Source organism: Piliocolobus tephrosceles, chromosome 2 (genome assembly GCF_002776525.5).
Source record: "Piliocolobus tephrosceles isolate RC106 chromosome 2, ASM277652v3, whole genome shotgun sequence".
NCBI lineage: Eukaryota > Metazoa > Chordata > Mammalia > Primates > Cercopithecidae > Piliocolobus > Piliocolobus tephrosceles.
This window is the reverse complement of record NC_045435.1, coordinates 83,528,120-83,545,409: the sequence shown is the minus strand read 5'-3', so window position 1 is coordinate 83,545,409 and position 17,290 is coordinate 83,528,120. Positions and strand designations below refer to the sequence as shown.

The window sequence follows — 17,290 nt, the reverse complement described above, 5'->3', positions numbered from 1 at the left end:
CCTTAATAATACCATGCTACTAATGGTCATGTTTTCATGTGTTATAAGCAACATGCCTTCCGGGAGTCTGAGACACAAGAATGATGTGAACCCAGGAGGCAGAGCTTGTAGTGAGCCGAGATTGCGCCACCACACTCCAGCCTGGGTGACAGAGTGAGACTCCGTCTCAAAAAAAAAAAAAGAAAAAGAAAAAGAAAGAAACGTGCCTTCCATAAAACTATTCCTATTCCTACTAATGTTCATGTTTTATAAAAAAAAAAATAAGGCCAGGTGTGGTGGTGGCTCACACCTGTAATCCCAACACTTTGGGAGGCTGAAGTGGGCAGATCACGAGGTCAGGAGATTGAGAACCTGGCTAACATGGTGAAACTCTGTCTCTACTAAAAATACAAAAATTAGCTGGACGTGGTTGTGCACGCCTGTAGTCCCAGCTACTTGGGAGGCTGGGAGAATCGCTTGAACCCGGGAGGCAGAGGGTACAGTGAGCTGAGATTGCACCACTGTACTCCAGCCTAGCAACAGAGCTAGACTCCATCTCAAAAAAAAAAAAAAAAAAGAAAGAAAAGAAAAAAAATAGTGTTTACATAATGTATAACTTATTTCAGTCTTGGACAAAACTATCATTAAAACAGACAGGTGCCTGAAATCATCCAAACAGGCTGACAAGAATTTAAAACTTCATTATTTGCAAATTAACAACGCAAAAGGTAGGCTTGAAGTAGACAATTGGTTACTAATGTCTCCTTCAAAGGGAAAAAATTTCCAGCACCATCTATTAAAACTGTTTGGATATAGTCCAAAGGCTAGTTGTCTTTGAGAATTTTTCTTGGGAGGGGTTGTTATTTTAATTGTTGTATTTAAACTGTTCAAAAAATAAATGGGCTTAGTTGGTCAAAACACAACCACTCACTCAGAAAAAACATCATCATAAAGGTAAAAATAACTCAAAGCATACACCGGAAGTCATTAAAAGGTTTTTCCTCAGTTTTGTCTTATAGGATGTGAGATAAATGCAGTATTATTCTCTATTAAAGTATAAAAGACAACTCAACTCAGTTGATAAACTCACATTAAATTCCTCCAAAATGGTATTTTGAAGAGTATCACAGGCTCAGCCACATCAAGTTTGGAATTTTGTGACACAGAGTCAGATGACAGGACACTCAGCCCTTCCTGACTTGGAAACCAAAACCAAATGCTTGAAGAGACTTAATGTCAAATCTAACTATCCAATGTCTTAAGTTTACTTCAAATTCACTTCAAAGCAATCTTTAAAGAAAAAAAATGGCCGGGTGCGGTGGCTCAAGCCTGTAATCCCAGCACTTTGGGAGGCCGAGACGGGCGGATCACGAGGTCAGGAGATCGAGACCATCCTGGCTAACACGGTGAAATCCCGTCTCTACTAAAAAATACAAAAAACTAGCCAGGCGAGGTGGCGGGCGCCTGTAGTCCCAGCTACTCGGGAGGCTGAGGCAGGAGAATGGCGTAAACTCAGGAGGCGGAGCTTGCAGTGAGCTGAGATCCGGCCACTGCACTCCAGCCCGGGCGACAGAGCGAGACTCCGTCTCAAAAAAAAAAAAAAAAAAAGAAAGAAAAAAAGAAAAAAAATCACTAAGCCATTCAAACACCAGAATACTACTTTTCTCAGAATCTTTAACAAAATGTCAAACAAATTCAGATTGTTGGACAGCTAAACTTCAAAGAGCCACCTTAGTATTTGAAAATGTCAAGAAAGAGTTGAGCAAGAAAGAAAGGAAAGGGAGGGAGAGAAGAAGGAAAGAAGGATGGATGGAAAGAAGGAAGGAAGGAAAAGTTTTCTCAACTTTAACAAATACTATTATCAAAACTAAGAAGTTTTGGCCTTGGGAATTCAGACATTATGCATAAAGCAAAGAAATAAACCTAATGAACAAACATTACTACTATGGGGTGATGTCAACCTTGCAATTTTGGAGAGATATTAATGAAGTGGGGTGAAGTATAAAGAGAATACTTTTTTCACTTCAAATGATAAGTAATGAAGTTCAACATATAAACATTTTTTGTTTGCTCCTTTTTTCTTAAATAACTACTTTACACCCACATTACTGTCTCATTTGCAAACGTCTGCATAGTATCTTCAGCAACTATACCTAGCACTGCACTTTTACATACATTAAGCCAGCTGCCTGGATGATTTTTTTAAATCTTTGTTTCACTGAATAACTGAGGCTGGTGACTCTAAAAGTTACAAAAAACTTCAGTAAGTAACATCCAGTACAACAGTCCTCAACAGTTCTGTGGTACACACCATTACCATGTGCCAACATTTCCACAAATAACAACAGCTCTCCATTACCCTACAGTGCTTCTCTAGAGAATTCTTCCCTACCTGCTGTAGTTTGAATGTTGTGTCTACCCAAAATTCAAATGTTGAAACTTTTTTTTTTTTTTTTGAGATGGAGTTTCACTCATGTTGCATAGGCTGGAGTGCAGTGGCACAATCTCAGCTCACTGCAACCTCCACCTCCTGGGTTCAAGCAATTATTGTGCCTCAGCCTCCCGAGTAGCTGGGACTACAGGCACGTGCCATCATGCCTGGCTAATTTTTGTAACTTTAGTAGAGACGGGGTTTCACCATGTTGGCCAGGCTGGTCTTGAACTCCTGACCTCGGTGATCCACCCACCTCGGCCTCCCAAAGTACTGTGATTACAGGCACGAGTCACCTCACCCAGCCTGCACGTTGAAACTTAATTCCTAATATGACAGTATTAAGATGTGGGGCCTTTCAGGAAGTGACTGGATCAATGCCATTATAAGAAGCTTCTGAGAGCTGCCTGCCCCTTCTTGCTCTCACATTCCCTTCTGCCTTCCACCACGTGAGGATGCACCATCAATGAGGAATGACACCTCTCCAGACACTAAATCTGCCAGCACCTTGATTTTGGATTTCTCAGACTCCAGAATAGTGAGAAAATAAGTTTCTATAATTCACAAGTTACTGAGTCTCAGGTGTTCTGTCATAGAACAAATGACTAAAACATCATCCATCCCCAAGGAGGAGGTTGTCCATTTCTGTGTTCCAACACCATCAATGACAAAAAACTCCCCATGACTACCTTCTGGGATAATCTATTCCACTTCTAAGCAGCTCCACCACAAAGTCTGTCTTTAACCTGCTGCCAAGTCCCTATGGCTTCTAACCATTGCTGTTGCCCACTGAGAACAAGTCTGCGCTCATTCACTCACACAAAACCCTTTATATAGCTGAGAGAACTAACAACGTTCATCAACTGTTCTTCCTACACAGGTCCTGAGTTGCTTCACCTTCCTAGTCTCTCCTCTAAAATACATTCCAGTTTATCTGTAGTCCAAAACAGAATACAAAAGAATAAAGTATTGTTTATAACACAAAGGATACATGTTTGAGGATGGATGCCTTTATTTTACACTATGTGATTATTACACATTGTATGTCTGTATAAAAACATCTCACATACCCCATAAATATATACACCTCTATGTAGCCACAAAAATTAAAATAAAGTTTTTTTAAAAAATAATAAAATGTTAAAGTGATTTTGATTTCTGCTTTATATCGTGTATTTCTGTGACTAGGCAAAACAGGTCACGGGTAGATCTGCTCAGTTAATTAGACTTTGATATTGAGATCTTGGTAATCAGTCTTAATGGAACAAAAACTACTCCTTCCTCAGTATGTTTCCTTAAACTAACCAATCATTTTATAAAAGCAGATCATCTCTCAGAAGGAAAAACTAAGGGAAATCATAGGTGGGTTAGCACACTCCACAATGTAAAGGAAACAATAAATATATATTCCCATGCAGAATTCAATTCTCCCCCTTCAAAACTACCACAGCATTTTGTGGGACCCTCTAGAAGAGCATTTCACCTAGAGTGATTCAGGCCTACCTGCTCCTCAGGGTCTGGGTCTCACCTTCATCTTCTCTGTGATTTTACACTGTGCCTGACAGTGGTGAGCTTGCAAATTCTGTCTGAATGAAACTGATCAGGAGTAGTTCTGGCAGCTAGTTAGATAGAATTGGAGTTTCAACACTCATTATTTATCATACTCATCCTTTAATTTAAAAGGGGGCCAAGAAAACTAAATTATTTAAATATTTCCCAATTTCTGAAAATGTAATGCTATATCAGTTTTTTTTTTAATAGCTCAAAAAATAGTACACAGAGTGGGTAAAAAGGGTAGGAAACTTTGTTTTCTCTGCAAAAGCCTTAACATTTATAAACTTCAACCAAAACCCCATAAAAAACATGTAGTTTTTGCACAGTGTAGTCCATATGCTAAATGGACATGTTTAGTTACACGTTTCTTGAGTAGTACTTTTTATTTATAGCAAAGCTATTCCATCTTATACATTATATTACACGTAAAAGTCCATTTTAAACCAAATTACTTCAAAATTTGACCTATTTTACATCCAGCACAGACTAGCTGTTCTGCTATACTGTTTAAATGCCTGCTATATTCGCAGCAGTTACTTTATAAAACACAGAATCTTTATGTGCTGGCAGTAAATTTCTATACCTTTAAGGGATAATTCTAGGCTAATCAATTAGTTTATCAACCTTCCCTATCCCCGACCCCACTCATTCACTTAGCCCTGACCATGCTAAGCATCTGCTACATGTAACTCCGAGTAGGAGGTACAACTATGTAGAAAACACTACAAAGTTACTGTGACAGTATTTAAAACAGATACACTGACAGCCAAAAAAAGGGGGAAAAAATCCCATACAAAAATTCTGAAAACAGAGTTAACAAGATACAAAAGAAAAATAACAACAGTAAAATAGCAAGAGCTCAGTATAATTTATGTCAATTTTGTAACTTTTCTTACTTATACTGAAGATCAAGAACAAAAAATCCTTTTATAACAATACAACAGTGTAAGAGATAGAAGCACCATTAAGTCAAAGCTAAAAAAAAAAAAAAAAAAAAAAAAAAAACGCAACCAATTATTATATACTCATTACAAAATACTACACCAGGAAAAGGTCAAAACTGTAATTTGCTCTTAGAAAGCAGTAATTCAGGATATGTACAGTCTAGGCCTGTAAAGCACATCTTTATAATACAAGTAGAACACTTTCAGACAGTTTCCAATAGAACAGTTTCTTCGTAAGCCATTACTGCAGAGGAGAACAACAGCAGACAAATCCTCAACCTGCTAATAAGTTCAAACTACTTACTAATTAAACTGGGAAATAATACATTAGAAAAAATACCTACTTGTTAACAAAGTCATTGCATTTGTAACTAAAGAGATCACACAAAACTGTGCCATCTGGTCACAAAACAGAAGATAAGGGCAAGTTTCTTTTTATAAAAGTATTCCAGCTAATAAATGATGAAGGAATGACAGAATCTCTATTAAATTACTGGATCTAGGTGTTGACCATCAAAAACAGAGACACTTACATGAATCATAAGAGACAACCTAAAACATTATGTATTATGTGCCTCCTAATGGAAGAACACAACACCAACTATTAAGCTATCTTTCAAAAAAAAAATCAAACTTGAATCTGATTGAGCTTCTAAACACCACAGAGAAGTTAGAGGAACATGTATGTTTGTTTATTGAGACGGAGTCTCGCTCTGTGGCCCAGGCTGGAGTGCAGTGGGGCCATCTTGGCTCACCACGATCTCCACCTCCTGGATTCAAGCAATTCTCCAGCCTCAGCCTCCCAAGTAGCTGGGATTACAGGCATGCACCAGCACGCCCAGCTAATTTTTATATTTTTACTAGAGATGGGGTTTCACTATGTTGGCCGGGCTGGTCTCAAACTCCTGACCTAAGGTGATTTGCTCACCTTGGCCTCCCAAATTGCTGGGATTACAGGCATGAGCCACTGTGCCGGCCTAGAGGAACATGTTAAACACCACAATGGTGAGCCAATCAGCAAAATCAAACTCTGGAAAAACTGTAAGACAAATTACCTGGTTTTATCAAATAAACTGGAAAGAAAAAAACAGCAAGAAATTCAGAAGGACACTATAGGTTAAAAGAAATCAATTTTAAAAAAATCTATTCACTGTAGAGGAAGGAAGGGAGGGAGGGAGGGAGGGAGGAAGGAAGGAAGGAAGGAAGGAAGGGAGGGAAAAAAGAAAAGCCTGTACACTGAAACTGGAAAATATGGCTTAGTTAACTAAAAAAATACCTAAATAAATGGAGAGGCATACCATATTCACAGACTAGAAGATTCAAGGATGCCAAAGGTAATTCAATGGAAATGGAAAAAGGGTAGTATTTTCAACAAATTGTACAGAAACAACTGGATACCCACATGGACAAAAATGAACCTCAACCTTACCTCACACCATACATAAAAACTCAAAATGGACCATAAACCTAAACGTAAGAGCCAATATTTTTTAATATCCAGAAAAAGAAAACAGAAAATCTTTCTGAGCTTGGACTGGCAAAGAATTTTTATTTTTATTTTGAGGCAGGGTCTTGCTCTGTAGCCAAGGTTGGAATGCAGTGGCACGATCACTGTTCACTGCAGCCTTGATCTCCTGGGCTCAAACAATCCTCCCATCTCAGCCTACTGAGTAGCTAGGACTACAGGCATATGCCACCATGCCTTGCTAACTTTGTGTATGTTTTGTAGAGAAGTGGTCTCACTATGCTGCCAGGCTGGCTCAAACTCCTGAACTCAAGCGATCCTTCTGCCTCAGCCTCCCAAAGTCCTGGGATTACAAGTGTGAGCTACTGCACCCAGCATGGCAAGTAACTTTAAAACGTGACATCAGAAAAAGCACAAACAATAAATTGGGACTGTATCAAAGTTTAAAACGTTTGCTCTTCAGGTCAGGTGCAGTGGCTCATGCCTATAATCCTAGCACTTTGGGAGGCTGAGGTGGAAGGATCACCTCAGGTCAGGAGTTTGAGACCAGCCTGGCCAACATGGCGAAACCCTATCTCTACTAAAAATACAAAACTTAGCCAGGCACAGTGGTACCTGCCTGTAGTCCCAGTTACTCAGGAGGCTGAGGCAGGAGAATCACTTGAACCTGGGAGGCAGAGGTTGCGGTAAGCCAAGATCCCGCCACTACAGTCTAGCCTGGGCAACAGAGTGAGACTCTGTCTCAAAAAAAAAAAAAAAAAAAATTTTGCTCTTTAAAGACACAATGAAGAAAAAAGACAAGCCAGAGGCTTAAAAAGAAATTTTTTTGCAAAACATATGCCTAATAAGGATTTATATCAAAAAGCTCTTAAAAATAAATAATCCAATTTTTTTGTTTGTTCGTTCGTTTGTTTGTTTTTTGGTTTTGTTTTGTTTTTTTTTGAGACAGGGTCTTGCTCTGGTCACTAGGCTGCAATGCAGTAGCACCATTTTGGCTCATCGCAGCCTCAACTTCCTAGGTTCAAGCTATCCTCCTGCCTCAGCTGGGACTAGAGGCGCACGCCACCACACCCAGCTAATTTTTGTATTCTTTTTAGTAGAGACAGAGTTTCACCTGTTACCCAGGCTGGTCTCAAGTTCCTGAGCTCAAGCGATCTGCCCGCCTCAGCTTCCCAAAGTGCTAGGATTACAGGCATGATCCACCACACCCGGACAACAATCCAATTTTTTTTAATGAGCAAAAGATTTGAATAGGTACTGCAGCAAAGAAAATATATGAATGGCAAATAAGCACATGAAAAGATAGTCACTAGGGAAATACAAATTAAAACCACAATGAAGTATCATCAGACACCAACTAAAATGGCTAAAAGACGAACAATACGAAGTTTAATAAGGATGTAGAAGCGAGTCATCATACAATGCTGGCGCAAACGTAAAAATGGTACAGACACTTTGAAAATGGTTCGGCAATTTCTTAAAAAGCTAACCATAGGCCAGGCGCGGTTGCTCACTCCTGTAATCCCAGCACTCTGGGAGGCCGAAACGGGCGGATCACGAGGTCAGAAGATCGAGACCATCGTGGCTAATAAGGTGAAACCCTGTCACTACTAAAACTACAAAAAATTGGCCAGGCATAGTGGCGGGCGCCTGTAGTCCCAGCTACTCTGGAGGCTGAGGCAGGAGAATGGCGGGAAGCCGGGAGGCGGAGCTTGCAGTGAGCCGAGATCGCGCCACCACACTCCAGCCTGGGGGATTAAGCAGGACCCTATCTCAAAAAAAAAAAAAAAAAAATTAGCTGGGCGTGACGGCGGGCGCCTGTAGTCCCCACTACTCGGGAGGCTGAGGCAGGAGAATGGCGGGAACCCGGGAGGCGGAGCTTGCAGTGAGCCGAGATCGCGCCACTGCACTCCCGCCTGGGCGACTGAGCAAGACTTCGTTTCAAAAAAAAAAAAGCTAAACATAGACTTATCATACAACCCAGCAATTCCACTCTTGGGGATCACCAAAAAGAAATGAAAACAGCCACAAAGACTTTAACACAAGTGTTCACTGCTAAGAACTAGAAATAACCCAAATGTCCATTAACTAGTGAATGGATAAACAAAATGTTTTACCTATCTATACAATGGAATTATTCTCCCAGCACTTTGGGAGGCCGAGGCGGGCAGATTACGAGGTCAGGTGATCGATACCATCCTGGCTAACACTGTGAAACCCTGTCTGTACTAAAAACACAAAAAAATGAGCCTGGCACGGTGGCGGCGCCTTTAGTCCCAGCTACTTGGCAGGCTGAGGCAGGAGAATGGCGTGAACCCGGGAGGCGGAGCTTACAGTGAGCCGAGATCACGCCACTGCACTCCAGACTGGGCGACAGAGCTAGACGCCATCTCAAAAAAAAAAAGGGGGGGGGGAGGGGATTATTCTCAGCAATAAAAACAAACTACTGATACATGCAATAACAAGGATGAATCTCAAAAACTTCACGCTATATGAAACATGCCAGACACAAAAGACTACATATTGGATGATTCTATTTGTGTGAAATTTCTAGAAAAGGCAAAATGGTACAGAAAATACATGAGTGGTTTCCCGGAATCGGGATGCATTGTCTGTAAATGACCACATTTTGGGGGTGATAAAATGTTCTAAAACTAAACGGTGATGATGGTTGCATAACTCTATACAATTACTAAAATTCATCAAGCAGGTCACTTACGATATAAAATATGCTTCAATAAAACATTTTTTTAAAAAAGAGATATCAACACAACGTGTTGGTCATTTGAATCCTATAAACAATATTTTTAAAATTTATTTTTGTTATTGTAAAATACACATAAAATTTACCATTCTAATCACCTTAAATGTATAGTTCTGTGGCATTAAGGACATTTCACAATGTTGTACGAGAAAATTTTTTCAATTATAGCATGTGTAACAATGGGAACTGAGCTCTGCATAAATTCTAGTGTTCATAAGAAAAAATGTAGATCAGGCCGGCCACGGTGGCTCACGCCTGTAATCCCAGCACTTTGAGGTGGGCGGATCACGAGGTCAGGAGATCAAGACCATTCTGGCTAACATGGAGGAAACCCTTCTCTACTAAAAACACAAAAAACTAGCCGGGCGTGGTGGCGGGCGCCATTAATCCCAGCTACTCGGGAGGCTGAGGCAGGAGAATGGCGTGAACACAGGAGGCGAAGCTTGCAGTGAGCCACTGCACTCTAGCCTGGGCGACAAAGCGAGACTCTGCCTCATAAAAGAAAAGAAAAAGTGTAGATCAATAATATTTTGCTAACGCCTTGGAGAGAGTAAAGGTTGCGTGCAGCTTCAAGCTGAGGGCCACCCACCATGCCCCCATCATGGTGGTTCCCCCAGGTGCTGAAGGGCTCAGCCATAGCTCTCGCTCTTACAGGCTCCCTCCAGTGTCTACTGTTTCCTACCTAGGGGTGGCTGCAGCCATGGCTAAGAAAGCGCCAGCGCCCACCCACCTGGACCGAGGGGCTGGTTCTGCTCGTGCTATACTGGTTCTGCTCCCCGTCATCTCGGCGGTTCAGGCAGAACCCCAACGAGCTTGTGATCTGGGTCCTGTGGGCGTATGAACATGGGGCCAGCCCTGTCCCTCAACCCTGGGGAGCTGGTGCTGCCGGTCGACCTGACTGGCCCACAACGTCTTCCGCTACCACTGCAAGGGCCTGCAGGGCGATGGCTGTGCAGCGCTGCTCACCTGGCTACTGACGGCCTAGCACCCGCAGAACTGCCCTGCCGGCCATCGACCACCATGGAAGGTGCAGACAGCTGGCATGCGAGCTGGATACTAAACTGGCTCTACCATGAGCCGCCCTCGGTCCCTCCACCTCCTCTTACCCCTTGTCTTCCATGCGTAAGCCAGGGACGCCAGAGGACGTGCTCTTCGCCCAGGGCCTGCGCCAGCGTCTGCTGATCAAGGGCTCAGTACAAAGGCTGTCATGGAGATCCAGATCTTCGCCAACAGCGGCCTGCTCTGGTTCCAGGGCCAGCCAGGCCGCGCAAGGACCTCACGACTGGCTGCTGGGCCAGGGCGTTCCCGGGGTGACAGTGAATAAGCAGACCACCAGAGGCTTCTGGAATCCTACATGAAGTAGGCCAAGCGCAGCCGTGGACACCGGCCTGCAGCCTGGGAAAGGAGCCGGCGCCCCACCTCCTCTGACCAGGCCTGCGGGGAGGAGCCACCTACGCGCCACAGCAAGTCCTGGGCCTGGCCCTGCATTCCAGGGTGGGGCAGGGAGGCTGGATTCTGGGAGAACTGCTTCCGGGTTGCACCGGGGACGTCATGGAGTTCCGGACATCGCAGGGGAGGCAAAAAGCCTTGGTCAGTGCTCTCTTGGTGTATCCCTCCAGCTTCCAGAGGGGAAGCCACACCCTGATGCTATGTTCAAGGGCTCCAGAAGACAGGAGTTCGTGTCCTTGCCCCCAACCACTGCTGTGGGTATCACTGGCCAAAGGTCATGAGGGGAGTGGGCCACATGAGTGGCCACTTGCCATGACTCCCTGAGGAGGGTGAGCCCCCACTCATCCTCTGCCATGTTATGTTTCCACCCAGGCAGCAGGGTAGGAGGCACAGTGAGTGCGCCTACCCCTCTGCCTGATGGGCCCCCCAAGCTCTACAGACCAAGCAGGGAGACCCCATGACCCATGGCGTGAAAGCATCTTGAAGTTTTTACTTTTTTTTTTTTTGCAGACAGAGTCTCGCTCTGTCACCCAGGCTGGAGTGCAGTGGCACAATCTCGGCTCACAGCAACCTCCGCCTCCCAGGTTCAAGCGATTCTCCTGCCTCAGCCTCATGAGGAGCTGGGACTACAGGCATGTGCCACCAATGCCCAGCTAATTTTTGTATTTTTAGTAGAGACGGGGTTTCACCATGTTAGCCAGGATGGTCTCGATCTCCTGACCTCATGATCTGCCCGCCTCAGCCTCCCAAAGTGCTGGGATTACAGGTGTGAGCCACCGTGCCCAGCCTACTCTTAAATTTTTTTAGGTTTTTATTTACTCACTGCTTTAAGCATACATGACACTTTGGTTTTATTCCTCCCTTTGTAATGTTTTTTCTCTTAAGCCACTTTTTTTTGCAATGCCTTCCTCTTTGAAAGCATTAAAAAAAATAGTATTTTGTTTATATTTCAACAACAAAGAGTACTTAATGTTTGGCATACTAAAATATTTACCAATAAAACAACCTGATATTTGGAATTTTTTTAAGTTTTAAAAGTGTGATCACTGTATTGTATTGTGATCACACAATTACATTAGGAAAATGTCTTATTCTTAGAGATGTACGCTAAAGTATTAAGAGTACTGGGTCATAATGTCTGTAATAGAGCCTCAAATGTTTCAGAGGGGACTATATACATACATATATATGCCTATATATACATATATTACACATATACACATATATAAAAGACAAAGCAAACAGTGATTCTAGGTAAACGTGAGAACTCAGCAAAAACGTAAATTAGTACAGGTTTGTTGGAAAGCAATGTGATGATATCTCAAAAACAGAAGAAATTTACAAAAACTAAAACATGCATAATGCATGCTCTTTGACCCAACACCCCTTCTAGAAATTTATCTTTAAAAAACTCACACAAGACCACAAAGCAAAAAAGGGTATTAATTACAACATGTTTTTTAATGGTTTAATACTCAAATGTCTACTAATAGGTGGTTGGATGCTTAAAATGAAAAAGATAATATGAAAAGAAGAAATGGGTGTGGGTACAGATGAAACAGCATTGGCTGTGAGTTTATTATAGAAGCAATCTTTGAATAATGTTTATTTGGATGTTCATCTCACTGTTTAGTCTACTTTTACATATGGTTGACACTCTCCCTAACAAGTCAAAAACAAAAAAGAACCACACAAAATTCCAAGGGCACAATTCTTTGCAAGTGGTCATCAACTCCCTTTCTTTCCCAAATTAGTAACATCAACATGGGAGGGAAGGTTCTACACTACATAAACAAATACATATAAATATTAAAGTTCTTTCTGCCTGGGCAACATAGTGAGACCCTGTCTCTTAAAAAAAGATTTTCTTTTAGTTAGCTAGGTGTGGTAGTTCACATCTGTAGTCCTAGCTACTAAAGAGACTGAGACAGAAGGAATACTTGAGCCCAGAGGTTCAAGACTGCAGTGAGCCATGATCGTGTGTCACTTTAGCTTGCATGATAGAGTGAGACTCCAACTCTTCAAAAAAAAGAAACAGTTCCATCACTCTTAATTGTTCTTATATCCTCATGTCATCCCCGAACAGAAGAGTTTTGCTTTCAAGCATCTTGAATCCAGTAGTAAGTAGATGGCAGCTCACATTTCCTGTGCTCTCACCAGCAAGCAGCTCTTCATTTCTAATACAGGAACCACACTACTCTAGCTAAGGAAAGAAACAAGTCTAGAAAAAGCCAGGCATGGTGGCCATGCCTGTAAATTTTAGCACTTTAGAAGGCCAAAGCAGGACCACTTGAGCCCAGGAGTTTGAGACCAGCCTGGGCAACACAGGGAGATGGGAGATCCCATCTCTACCAAAAAAAAAAAAAATTGTAAAAAATTTGCCAGGCATGGTGGCTCATGACTGTGGTCACGACTACCTGGGGAGGCTGAGGCTGGAGGATCATGTAAGCCCAGGAGGTCAAGGCTGCAGTGAGCACTGATCCTGCCAGTGTATCCCAGCCTGGGCAACAGAGAAGACCCTGTCTCAAACACACACACACACACACACAAATGAAAGAAAAGATTATTGCCTGTTTTAAACTTTGTTTTCTATGGAGTTGTTCAGCTTTTCCTATTAAAAGTTCAAATATGTGTACTACATATTGTGTCATTTCTGAATTATAACAAAAGCAAGAAAGCTTAGAAATCATCCAGCCCAGCTGGGCGCGATGGCTCACACCTGTAATCCCAGCACTTTGGGAGGCCAAGGCGGGTGGATCACGAGGTCAGGAGATCAAGACCATCCTGGCTAACACGGTGAAATCCCATCTCTACTAAAAATACAAAAAATTAGCCAGGCATGGTGGTGGGCACCTGTAGTCCCAGCTATCGGGAGGCCAAGGCAGGAGAATGGCGTGAACCCGGGAGGCAGAGTTTGCAGTGAGCCGAGATCGCACCACAATACTCCAGCCTGGGCGACAAGAGTGAGATTTCGTCTCACCAAAAAAAAAAAAAAAAGAAAAGAAAAAAAAAATCACCCAGCCCAGTATCTTGAATTAACAAACAAGCAAAACTATCCAGGCCCAAAGTTATTATTTCAAGTTATAATAATGTCAGTATTCTGTACTTAGGAGGTATTCTCCACAGTCTAATTTGAATAAACTAAGTGCTCACTGAACACCTGCCGCAGTGAACTGTAATGAATAACGAGCAAAAATTGGAAGTCTGTCTTGTGGGTGCTAAACTCACAGTCCAAGGCCACTGACTACCATCCAAAACCCTACAGTCATTGGGTTCAAGAGACCACAAACTCAACACCTGCTCAGCACCAGCCTGCTTAAACTGGAAGCAGGAATTTTCAAAACAGCCTCCTCTTTCTTTCAGCAAGTCATATGATATTCATTAAGTTTCAAAGCAATGAGAAAATACAATGTAAGTTAAAATTAACCAATACTGATAGTTATATGAAGATTTCTAGTTATTTGGTGTTTTTCCCCCCTTTTTGGTCCTGGCCGAGGCAAGCGGATCATTTGAGGTCAGGAGTTTGAGGGTGAAACCCTATAACTACTCGAAATACAAAAATTAGCCAGGTATGGTGGCACATGCTTGTAATCCCAGCTACCTGGGAGGCTGAGGCGAGAGGATCGCTTGAACCCAGGAGGCAGAGGCTGCAGTGAGCTGAGATAGTGTCACTGCACTCCAGCCTGGGTGACAGAGCGAGACTCCATCTAAAAGAAAGAAAGAAAGAGATGAAGAGAGAGAGACAGATAAAGAAAAAAGAGAAGGAGGGAGGGATGGAGGGAGGGAGGGAGGGAGGGAGGGAGGGAGGGAGGAAGGAAGGAAGGAAGGAAGGAAGGAAGGAAGGAAGGAAGGGCTCCTGAGTACCATGAAGGTAAAGTATTTTGTATCTACCATTTGGTTGTCTACCACGCCCAGTTAATTTTTGTATTTTTAGTAGAGAAGGGGTTTCACCATGTTGGCCAGGATGGTCTTGATCTCTTGACCTCGTGATCCCCCTCCCTCGGCCTCCCAAAGTGCTGGGATTACAGGTGTTAGCCACTGCACCCAGCCATTCTTTCTTTTTTAACGAAAGAATTGCATTTAATGACCTAGGCGGCTTTATTCTGATTTTCACGTTTAATTATGGTAGACAACTAAATGATAGATTTCTGAAATGTTGAGACACAACTTCTTGTGTACAAAGAGAAATGCAGGGTTCTCCATCTTAAGTCCCTAAAGCTTTGAGAAGCCTTCACTCACCTATGTAACATGGGGCCTCCACCTTGATGCCAGCCAACACATACATGTGCTAAGCTGAAGCAGCCATCCCTGGAACCAGAAAGAATGAGAAGGGAACACGATTGTCTCAAGTTTGAGGCTTCCTTCTTGACAACAATATTCACAATACAAAGGTGATTATCTTCTGCTGAGAGGAGAAACAAGTCAGATAAGCTGTAACTTTTCACAAAATGCACAATTAGTATAAAGCTTAATAATTTTTTGGCCGGGTGCGGTGGCTCAAGCCTGTAATCCCAGCACTTTGGGAGGCCGAGACGGGCAGATCACGAGGTCAGGAGATCGAGACCATCCTGGCTAACACGGTGAAACCCCGTCTCTACTAAAAATACAAAAAAACTAGCCGGGCGGGGTGGTGGGCGCCTGTAGTCCCAGCTACTCCGGAGGCTGAGGCAGCAGAATGGCGTAAACCCGGGAGGCGGAGCTTGCAGTGAGCTGAGATCCGGCCACTGCACTGTAGCCCGGGCGACAGAGCAAGACTCCATCTCAAAAAATAATAATAATAATAATTTTTTTCTTCCAGTGTAAATGCAGTTTGTTTATTGCTTTGTAGTTTTGAAAAGTCAGGAGTTCTTTTTAAATTCTTGGGAGCTGGTCTCAATGTAGTCAGGTCACTTTTCTTATCAAAGAGCAAAAACCTATGGGAAATATAAACACATGTTAACATACAGTCCCTACACTTTGAGAGCATGTCATGCCAGTTGGAAAAACCTACCAGCAACTTACTATGGCAAATGATGACTACCAAATGCTCTCAATAGGCTGTATATGCACGATGGGAGTAAAGTGAAGGGGGGGTTTAAGCCATGTGGTTTTTTTTTGTTTGTTTGTTTAAGAGACAGGATCTCACTCTGTCACCCAGGCCAAAGTGCAGTGGTACAATCATAGTTCACTACAGCCTTAAACTCCTGGGCGCAAATGATCCTCCTACCTTACCCTCCCAAGTAGTTAGGACTACAGGTGCATGCCAGCACACCCTGCTAATTGTTTTTGTAGACACAGGACTCGGTCTCACTGTGTTGCCCAGGCTGGTCTCAAACTGCTGGCCTCAAATGATCCTCCCACCTTGGCCTTCCAAAGTGTTGGGATTACCGGTAGGAGGCACAGTGCCCGGCTGGGATTTAATTTTGAAAAACAGAAAAGAGGAAGAGAATTCCAGGCAGGAGGATAAAAGCAAAAACACAGAGATGAGAACACACAATATGTGTTTCAGGCACAGTGACTAGACCAATTTGGCTGGGGTATTTTTTTCTCCTTTGTGTCATCTTTATTTTTCTACCTGGGATGTAAACGATGTGAACACGGGTCAGAAAAATCAGCTGCACAGAAACACTTCAGTCAATTGTAAGACAAAGAGAGGGTGGACATGCATGAAGGAGCGGTAGTAATTCCAGACCTGCCTTCCAAAAGAGCCTGTGGTCCAGCCAGAAGGGCACTCCGGGTGGGGCAGGCAGGACCATGCAGTGCAGGTTCCTGGGAGGAGGGATGAGGAGGAGCAGTCACAGCAGATGCTGTGGCTGGGCTCCAACAAGTTTATTGAACTCTGCCTTCAAGCTGCTGCCTGAAGAAGTTGATTAGCCCATTGGCAGGAGCATAGTGAGAGGTCACTTCAAGGCAAGTAACAAGAGAAGACTGGAAAGCTAGGTTGGCGTTAGCCTGGAGGCCTTATATATCAAGAGTTTGAACTTCAGACTGAAGGCTTCTAAATGGGATTTAAATGGCAGGAAAGTAAGCAGCAGTACACATACAGAGAAATCAGAGACTGATGTTCAGGATGGAATGGGGAGGAAGAGCCTGGAGGTTAGTTCTCAGGGGATGTTTACTTCAGCAATCATAAAAAGAGTCCAGGCCTGTAATCCCTCACGCCTGTAATCCCAGCAGTTTGGGAGGCCAAGGTGGGTGGATCACGAGGTCAGGAGTTCAAGAGCAGCCTGACTAACATGCTAAAAACCCCTACTCTACTAAAAATACAAAAATTAGCCGGGCGTGTTGGCACGTGCCTGTAACCCCAGTTACTCAGGAGGCTGAAGCAGGAAAACCGCTTGAACCCAGGAGGCGGAGGTTGTAGTGAGCCAAGATCCTGCCACTGCACTCCAGCCTGGGCGACAGAGCAATCCTCCGTCTCAAAAAAAAAAAAAAAAAAAAAGTACACAGGAGGATGTGTGTAGATTATATCCAAATATTACATTATTTTATATAAGGGTCTTGAGCATCTATTAATTTTGGATATGAAGGAGTCCTGGAACCAATCCCCTGCAAACACCAAGGGAAGACTGTACTTCATTTATGTAACCTTCCACATTTTACAAAGGACTTTTGTTTACATAATCTCATTTTACCCTCAGAACAATTTGTAAAGTAGAAATTTGCTATATTTCATAAGTGAGGAATTGCTGTTCCGGGCAGTTCCTTTTATGACCATCATTCCA

The 17,290-nt window shown here is 43.0% G+C and overlaps 1 protein-coding gene across 2 annotated transcripts in view; it reads right to left on the bottom strand.

The window, feature by feature from the left end:
* The window catches only part of SFMBT1 (Scm like with four mbt domains 1), a 133,042-nt gene that overhangs the window by 96,424 nt on the left and 19,328 nt on the right, over positions 1 to 17,290 (bottom strand). Inside the window, exon 2 of one of the 2 annotated variants that reach the window (XM_023195554.2) lies at positions 14,826 to 14,894. The gene's annotated coding sequence lies outside the window, so the exon portion shown is untranslated. Of the gene's footprint in view, positions 1 to 10,243; positions 11,018 to 14,825; positions 14,895 to 17,290 lie in introns of those variants that run through there. The other variant, XM_023195555.2, reaches the window with a different exon arrangement.